Source organism: Ambystoma mexicanum, chromosome 3p (genome assembly GCF_040938575.1).
Source record: "Ambystoma mexicanum isolate Mex_15411 chromosome 3p, UKY_AmexF1_1, whole genome shotgun sequence".
Taxonomy (NCBI): Eukaryota; Metazoa; Chordata; class Amphibia; order Caudata; family Ambystomatidae; genus Ambystoma; species Ambystoma mexicanum.
This window is the reverse complement of record NC_090925.1, coordinates 40,516,631-40,525,221: the sequence shown is the minus strand read 5'-3', so window position 1 is coordinate 40,525,221 and position 8,591 is coordinate 40,516,631. Positions and strand designations below refer to the sequence as shown.

General features: G+C 44.3%; 1 long non-coding RNA gene across 1 annotated transcript; it reads left to right on the top strand.

Annotated features, from left to right (window-relative positions):
- Positions 1-650: 650 nt before the first annotated feature.
- LOC138580114 (uncharacterized) lies at positions 651-5,750 on the top strand. The gene is made up of 2 exons (XR_011304177.1): positions 651-794; positions 5,101-5,750. It is a non-coding gene; the product is annotated as an uncharacterized lncRNA (long non-coding RNA).
- The last annotated feature ends 2,841 nt before the right edge of the window (positions 5,751-8,591 follow it).

Below are 8,591 nucleotides of genomic sequence, written 5' to 3'. Positions count from 1 at the left end.
ATATGCTCCCCACACCCCCTTGGTCGCCTGTGTGTCCGTATGCTCCCCCCCTTGGTCGCCTGTGTGTCTGTATGCTCCCCACCCCCCTCCCTGGTCACCTGTGTGTCCATATGCTCCCCACCCCCCCCCCCCTTGGTCGCCTATGTGTCCGTATGTTCCCCGCCTCTCCCTTGGTCACCTGTGTGTCCGTTTGCTCCCCACCTCTCTCTGGTCGCCTGTGTGTCTGTATGCCCCCCCCCCCACTTCCCGGTTGCCATGCAACATGTGGCTGGCACCATGTATTTTCCAATCTTTATGTACTTATACTGTAACCTTAAGCATTGTATGTACTTTTGCTCTGTAATCATCAAGTAAAAGCTCATTGACACCTCAGGGTTTTGGGCGCTATATAAGAACAGTAAATAATTTAAATAAATAAATAAATAGAGAATATCATTTAACTGTGCTGCTTATAACAGAGGGTGTTTTAAAAAAAAGTGTTTGAGGAGAGTGGAGTTAAATTTGCTTGTGTGAGCAGCAGCTTATTGTAAAATATTTTTATTTTAGCACTGTGTATGTATAGTTATGCTATTCTGTTGCATTTCTTACTTTGGAGACCGAACCACTTCGTTTTGAGTGAGCGCTGTTACTTTCTGCTCATTGCAATGGGAGTCGGCCTGTTTTCGGCTTCTTTTGGAGGGGCATTGAGCTTTTTTTTTTTGTTGGACCTGGCAACGTGGGTAGCAATGGCGGCGGAAGAAGATACGGCGGCCGTGCTGGTGGGCTCGAAAAACAGGATAAATACCACACAAAAGGTAAGTGACCACGCGCTTATTTATGTTCGCGTCGTTAGGTAACACAGACACACATGTTTCAGTTTACATCGATGCGTGTGACTAGTGGTCTCTTTACAATTACTCGTGATAAATGCAGCTTTGTTTTTTTTTCCCCAGCTTTCTTTCAATGGTCCAATTTGTTTCATTTTTTTGCCTCAGAGAATATGATTTTCATCTCAAATCAATGGCGCCTCAAAATGTCATGGTTTGTAGCAACTGCTAATTGTGTACATGTGGATATTTACTTTTTCGCATGCCTGAAAATTCAGCAAATGCAAAACGCATTGTCCCCAAAGCCCGCAATAGCTTTTCAGTCGTGAGCCCTCGCCGCAGCCACAAGGTTTACTGCTTCCCGCATGCCATGCCCAAGATGGGGGGGCGGCTTTATTCGTGCCATATCTGCGCCCACACAGATACTAGGGATTCCAAACACAGCTCCAATCCTTTAAAATAAGCAGCCGTCATAACTCGTGCGCCATTTTACTTATGTGCGTTTTGTGAGCAGCTCTGCAGGCCTAGTAACGAACAAGAAAGGAGCCACACATCCAGCCTATAGTCAATATTAGCATTTTCTAGACTCGGCGTGAAGACTGGAGTAAATGATAATTTTAGTATGTGACTTTAGGCCAAACTTTCCAGAAAACTCTTATATTTCCTCTTTCATAACGGGAGTGTTTATAGCAGAACAGGACAGAGGCTGCATAATCAGGTAGACATGAAGCAGAGGATATAAACCGCCTCTAAACTCAACAGAATAATAGAGGGGATACAAACAACACAGAACACTTGCTTCAGAGTTCAGACCCTGTACAGGCAAGAGAGAATAGACTGTTTAAAAACCGAGCAGGTTCACGGGAGAGGACACACCATTTCAGAACAGAGCACGTTCACATAAAAGAATGAACTATGTGTGTGGGGGGAAAGGTATAGCCAACAGCAGCCGAAGAAATCTTACGATCGCCCGGTGTGTTAGCAGCTTGTGAAGTGAACACCACCGAAATGCTAACAATTGCAGCATGACTGCGTAGGAAGACACGATCTGCCTCTTTACCCACGCCCCGCTGCACCCCTCGAAGTTTCAGTCTATTCACTTGTTGAACTTTTGTATAGTGCCTGGACAGCAGGAGAGGTTTCCAGGTCCTCGGCCCCCAGTCTATGCCTGTTCTCGAGGGACAATACGCGGTGCATTTTCTTCAGTGGTGCATGCATGCTTCTACCAAACATGCTGCCCCACTGCTGCGGAAATAGCCATCTTGATTGTATACAGCATGCACAATCAGACTTCTTGTGTGGGCTGATAACCAAAAGCCTATCTATGTGACCCCTGAGCTTCGATTGGTATTGGTAGATATGGGTGAGGTGGGGTGGGCATGGTAGTGTGGAACAGAAGGTGAGAGAGGCAGATTGTGTGGTTAAGTGGGATGAAGTGACATTGGATGGGTTAGAGAGGGGTATGGTGTAGAGTGGTGGAGTAGGTGCATAGAGAAGAGTAAAGCATACTCGAGCAACAGTGGGAATGGGAAGGGATGGGACAGCAATGCGTGACAAAGGATGGATAGGGTAGAGAAGTACAAGGAGGGGTGGGTCAGGGTTAGAAGAGGTGAGAAAGTTTGGCCCGGTTAGGGATCGTCACAAATGGCACAGAAATCACCCCAACTCTCTCAAGCAGTTTAAAGCTTTTTATTGAAGGTTTGGTAGGCCCTAAGACTCTCTTTCTCGTTTTGTAATGAACCCCCTCCCTAACCCACACATCCTTAAACCTGTAAGGCAAGACCTCCAGACAAGGAAAACCAATCCTCTTAGGTTAAAAGCTTGGTGCCCCTCTTTGCAAGGAAACACATTTATTTTGTATATTTTGTATACCAGAAGGGAAAAGGTGATGGAAGGTCCCATAGAACCTAACTGTCACCAAGTTATATAGTGCCCACTGCCAGTTTCCCTAGGCACACACGCACACGCTCTGCAGGTCATTGAGGTGCTTAGGTTGCAAACACGTATCTTTTTCAGTGGCAGTGCCTTTCATGTGCATGATAGGACAATTACAACTCAAATGGAAGTTTGTGACAAATAAGCTGCATATCTACCTTTGTTTATTACACAACTTCTTGCATGTCTTAAATCACTGAAAATACAGTGGGGTTAAAGGGATTTTTCAGGTTGACATTATTTTGCATTCTGGGACTTATAGTTTACCATTCAGGATGTGAAAATTAAAGCCACAAGGAACATTTCCACCCACCTCTGCCCAAACACACACTCCTTGGATCCCCTTAATTGAAGCTATAAACGGGCTACTGGTGTAATAAAAATGTCTTAACCAGGTCTGCCCCCACCCACTCAATTTATAAGCACTATATGTGGTTCTGTTGAAAACAAGCATTGGCAAAGCCAACAGTTTTGGCTTGTGTATAAGTATTAGGCATTTGCCAGGCACTACTGTTATATGCCCAGATGCTCGCTCCATTTTGCAGTTGCTACCACTGATAGCCAGTTAATGCCACTAAGGCAGTGCCTGCCTGGCAACTGCCTTTCCAAGCCTACACAAAAGCCCAAACTATTGGCATTGCCAGTGCTTGTTTTTGGGCAGTATTTATTACTCTACAAAAAAATAGAGACACCATTATTTATGCTGGCTATAGGCAACTCTTCTACTGCAGTGGAATCACGCTGTTGGACACAGCAGTGGCAGATGTGTTGTGTTACAAGCATAACATCCAAACCATCTCTAGTCAATATAATTAAATATTATATTAGCATCATCTTTTAAAGAAAACTATCAGCATGGAAACACAACAAAATGCAATTCCTAGTTTTAATGCAGTATGCGCATCGTCGCAATGGTTCCTAAAAAAAAAAAAAGAGAATTTCTGCACATGTTCACTGTTCTATTCACTGTCTATGCCAAGTTTGTCCAAGAGTTTCTTAAATAAGTCTACAACACAACAGTCAGAAAAAAACACTGGACAACATTGTTGGTAGAGAGTTTATGCAAGGGATGCATCATCTTGATGAATTAGATGGGGGCAATTGACAATTTAATAAGATAGCTCATTGAGTTGGGCACTTTCTCAAACAGTTGTGCATAATCTGCAAACGCAGGTTCGGGCTCAGGGCAAACCCAGACTTGTATCAGTCCAATGTTAATAAATTATGTACATATACATCTGATGATAATATTAATCAGGTATTAGAGTAAAGCAATATTTTAAACACAGCATCCTTAACTCAAATATGCCACAATAGAAGAGATTAACATAAACGCAGGGACCAAATATACCAAAGGATCTATACAAACCATTACTATTCAAATGCAAAGTGCTGGATTGCAATGAATAAAATTGAAATTGCAGTTGCCGTTGTAAATTATACACATTGCAATCCCTCCTAAGTTCCAAGGTAACTTGGGTGGGAAGTGAGTTTGGCGCATATGTGTCATGTGTGTAGATATCCATTTCCTGACTGTTTTCTCACATGGAACACTAGAGATTGATCTTACTGGTGCGCACATTGCTTCACAATTCATCTCTTGGGCCCCCCTCTTCTCTCCTTCCTCTCCCCTGTCACACCTGATGAGGTATCTAGACCAGTCCTGGTACCTGCTCACCCTGCCACCCACTCGCACTGCCTCTGGGCCACCCCTTGCACTGGGGTCTGTATCTGTACCCATACAGTTCCCCCCCCCGCCCTTTATCTTTATGCATTTATCAGACACACCCTGTCTGCTGCCTTATCCCAGCACTTGCCACTTGTTGGCTGCACTACCACTGTTTGTTGTCTTTATTATTTATTTATTTTCTATTTATCCGTTTCTCCTCTGCTCCACACTTCCCTCTCCCCCCCCTCCATGCACTTTTCCCCTTCCCTCTGCCCCTGCGCAATCTCAATGTCACCTGGCCTAGTAGTCTGTCTTCCCTCAGTTTCCCCTCCCTTGCCTTGTCATGCCTTGAAACACTTGTGTATAGGCGCGTTATAAATGCCATATCATATCTATGTCTTAGCACAATCTGAATTGTCGTCAGGCCGAGTACAATAGTTAATTTAACATCCTTACTGTTCATGGCCTGTAAGAATGTCATTGTATTTTCCCTTGTTCCCTCCCTTGCCTTGAAGCGCTTTGAAACACATTGTGTATAGACGATATATAAATATACGATCGTATCATGAACCACTTTGCTCACATAGCCTGCATACTAGTTGCTATGTTTCATAAAGTTTATAGCGGCGACTAGTTGTACTTTGCTTGCTCTTATCAAACTTTTTACACAAATCTTTTTTTGCATTTCAGAATTTATCCATGTTAAAGCCAGGGAAATGGGCTTTCCAATACTCTCTGCATCCGAGTACAGAAAAGCCCTTCAAAATAAAATTGGGAACTACCGGATGAAGAAGGAGCCAGACCTGGTCTTTTCTACACCAGTGTAGTTGGGCATTCCCTTGCTCCCTGGGCTGGACCCCACCTGACTCAGTTGCTTTCTGGGCTGGGCATGGATAATTTTGTGACTCCATGGACTGGTTCTGTGTCCCCTCTCAACATTGCTCCCTGGGCTGGACCCCACCGGACTCACTTTCTCCCGTGGCTGGGCCCCACCGGACTCGCTTGCTCCCCGGACTGGGCCTGGATACACGTGTGACTTTCTGGACTGGTTCTGGTTCCCCTCACCCTTGCTCCCTGGGCTGGACCCCACCGACTTGCTTGCTCCCTGGGCTGGGCCTGTATACTCGTGTGACCCCCCCTGGACCGGTTCTGTGTCCCCTCTCACCTTTGCTCCCTGGGCTGGATCCCACCTGACTGGTTCTGGGTCCCCTCTCAACCTTTATTTTTAAATTGTAAAGCACCCGTGTTTGGGATTGCTACAGTCGTGTTTTTGTGCTATGTACACAGTGTCCGATTTAACCTCTGCTTCTTTTTAATAAATATAGTGGGAAGAAAAAAAATGTGTTGCTTCTTTTTTAAATATAGTTAATATGCCATTACATGGTCTTGACTTTCATGGCCATTTGACCTAAATGACTGTGACCTAATAAGTCATCACTATTGTTATAAAAGCAATTCAAAATGCAACACTGTGAAATGGGTAGCAATTAAGTCACAGTGACGCTTTTAAAGCCCAATTCAACAAGGTGAGCCAAATGTGTTTTTAAGCATTTCTTTTCAGGATTATAGTAAACATTATTTTTGTTAAACTCCTAAAAAAAAAAAATGTCCAGCTCATAAACCGAAACAATGCCTATATTGTTAAAGAATATTTTGGGGATTGCTTTGTTTTTTTTATTTGTAAAGTATTATTTGGTGACTACATTAATTGCTTTTGGATTTCAAAAGGTTTATTTGGGGATTGCATTGCTTTTGGATTTCTACGAGGAAGGATTTATAAATAACATATTTCGGGTGCATTAAGCCAAAAGGAAGCCAGATGTAATCCGTTGCTTTTGGATTTATTTAGGGATGGCACTGGTTTTGGATTTTTATAGGATTGTTTGTGGATTGTATTGTTTTGGGATTTTTGCTGGATTGAGCATTGGATTGCTTTTGGATTTTTATAGTTTGGGGGTGGATTTTTTGGGGATTGGATTGCTTTTGGATTTGTAGTGGATTGTTTGGGGATTGGATTTTTAGTGGATTGTTTGGGGATTGGATTGTTTTTGGATTTTTAGTGGATTGTTTGGGGATTGGATTGCTTTTGGATTTGTAGTGGATTGTTTGGGGATTGGATTTTTAGTGGATTGTTTGGGGATTGGATTGTTTTTGGATTTTTAGTGGATTGTTTGGGGATTGGAATTTTAGTGGATTGTTTGGGGATTGGATTGTTTTTGGATTTTTAGTGGATTGTTTTTGGATTTTTAGTGGATTGTTTGGGGATTGGATTGCTTGGATTGTTTTGGGATTGCATTCCACTGAGGATTGCTAATTAACATATTTCAGGGTGCATGAAGCCAAAAGGAATCCAAAAGCAATCCACTGAGTACAATGGGAGTTTCTGGATTTAAAGAGGATTTAAATGTTTGGGAAAATCCAGTAGCAATCCACTTTCAATCCAGATTTTTTTGGTAGGGTGGGGCACCCTGCAATGGACTGGTTCCCTGGCAGGGGGAGTGGGCAGTGATTGGTCCTGGATGAGATACACAGGGAGCATTCAGCTGTGGTTACCGAGTGGACAGCAAGTGCAGAGTTCAGAGTACGGATTCCAGAGAGGGCAGAGTCCTGGTGGGGCTTCCAGCGGCAACTCGGCACGCTCCATGATCAAGCCACGAGGAGCCACTTAAATGGGGCAACTGGGAGATCATCCTCAGAGCTCTAAATTACACCCAGGAGCATAATCACAGTGGGAGGCACAGACGGAACATTGCAGTACACCACATGGGAGCAAAGGCAAGCCGGCAGAATCACAATGCTGAGTCCCGCTTCGCCTTTGCTTGGACCCCTGCTTCGCTGGATCGGCTCCACAACGCTTTTTCCTGGATTTCAAACTACGTGCCCCATAAGGTGCTGACTCTTTGCTGATTCCTTTTGGACTATAATATATTTCCAGTAATCATATGCTCATATTTATTTGGTTTTATTTATAGGCACCTTTACTTTGCAGCTCACTCAAGGGGGCGTGCTATAAAAGCAGGAGCCCACGCGCACAGCGCGCGCGCACATGTGGAGTCCACGCTGAGTCCCGCTTTGCCGCGGCGTCGTGCGGTGTGGCTCCGGGCTCTACCCCTCCCTGCTTGTTATTGCCTTTTTCTTTTTTTCTTGTAGCGAGAAGCATTGTGTGAGGGGTATTGTTCAAGCGGCTGTCCCCGCTTTTTGAGTCATCATTGAAGTGTCATTCGTTGGGTGAGCTGCTATGGGCAAAAGTGCATAAGTGTTTGTTGACGCTTCCTGAATACTTTTGAGCGAGAAACGTTGTGTGATTTGTTGTTTTCTTATTTTTGGAAAGCGTTCTTGCGAGTGTATTGCCCTTCCTGTTGCCAGGCATGAAGCCTCCCTACTACACACTACTGACAGATATGCCTGTGCAACCTTCTAGTTCTAATGTGAATGCGAAGGGTGAAAAAAAAAACACAAAAGCTTTTTTTCTGTAAAAAAACTGTTCCACTCCAAAACACTTATCGGCGATATTCAATGTGGTTGGTCCTAAAGGATTTGGGTGTCACAGATATAATTGGTTTTTTTCCTGCAACTGTGGATAGAGTGGCAGACACTCCCTCCTACCCCCCCCCTTACTGCCTGTTCTGCAAAACAGGCCCTGACTGTTAGTGTGGGCACTGGCATGGATGGCGCAGATGATGCACACACAACGCTCACAGCCATTTGTAATTGCTCTCTTTCTAATAATATGGTGGGACGAGGGACCTCGGTTTCCTCGGTTGCTACCTCAATTAGTAGGATCTTTGTGATTTCTTCTGCTGACGCTGCGGTGATAGATCTTGATTCCATGCGCACTGATTACTCCGCACAAACCATCTCTGAGAAGTTATCCTTCTCGCCAAATATGTGTCCTGCCATTAGCCCTGCAAAGTCTAATATTTCTTCCTCCTTTTTGTTACCCACACCAAGGCAAGTAAGACGGGGAGAGTATAGGTCGCCCCCTCCCAGAGAAAACAGAGTGGTGAATCTGGCCTTTGAAGCCATGAACACCACTCTGAGCACTTTAGTGAAACTATTTGAATCACTAAATGACAAAATTTCGGCCCAAAGCGTACAGATCTCTTCTATCATGGCATGGCAAGCTTTGCCCAGAGGCGTGGGGGAAATCGAACGTGGTAGTCAAGAGACCAGAGCACTTT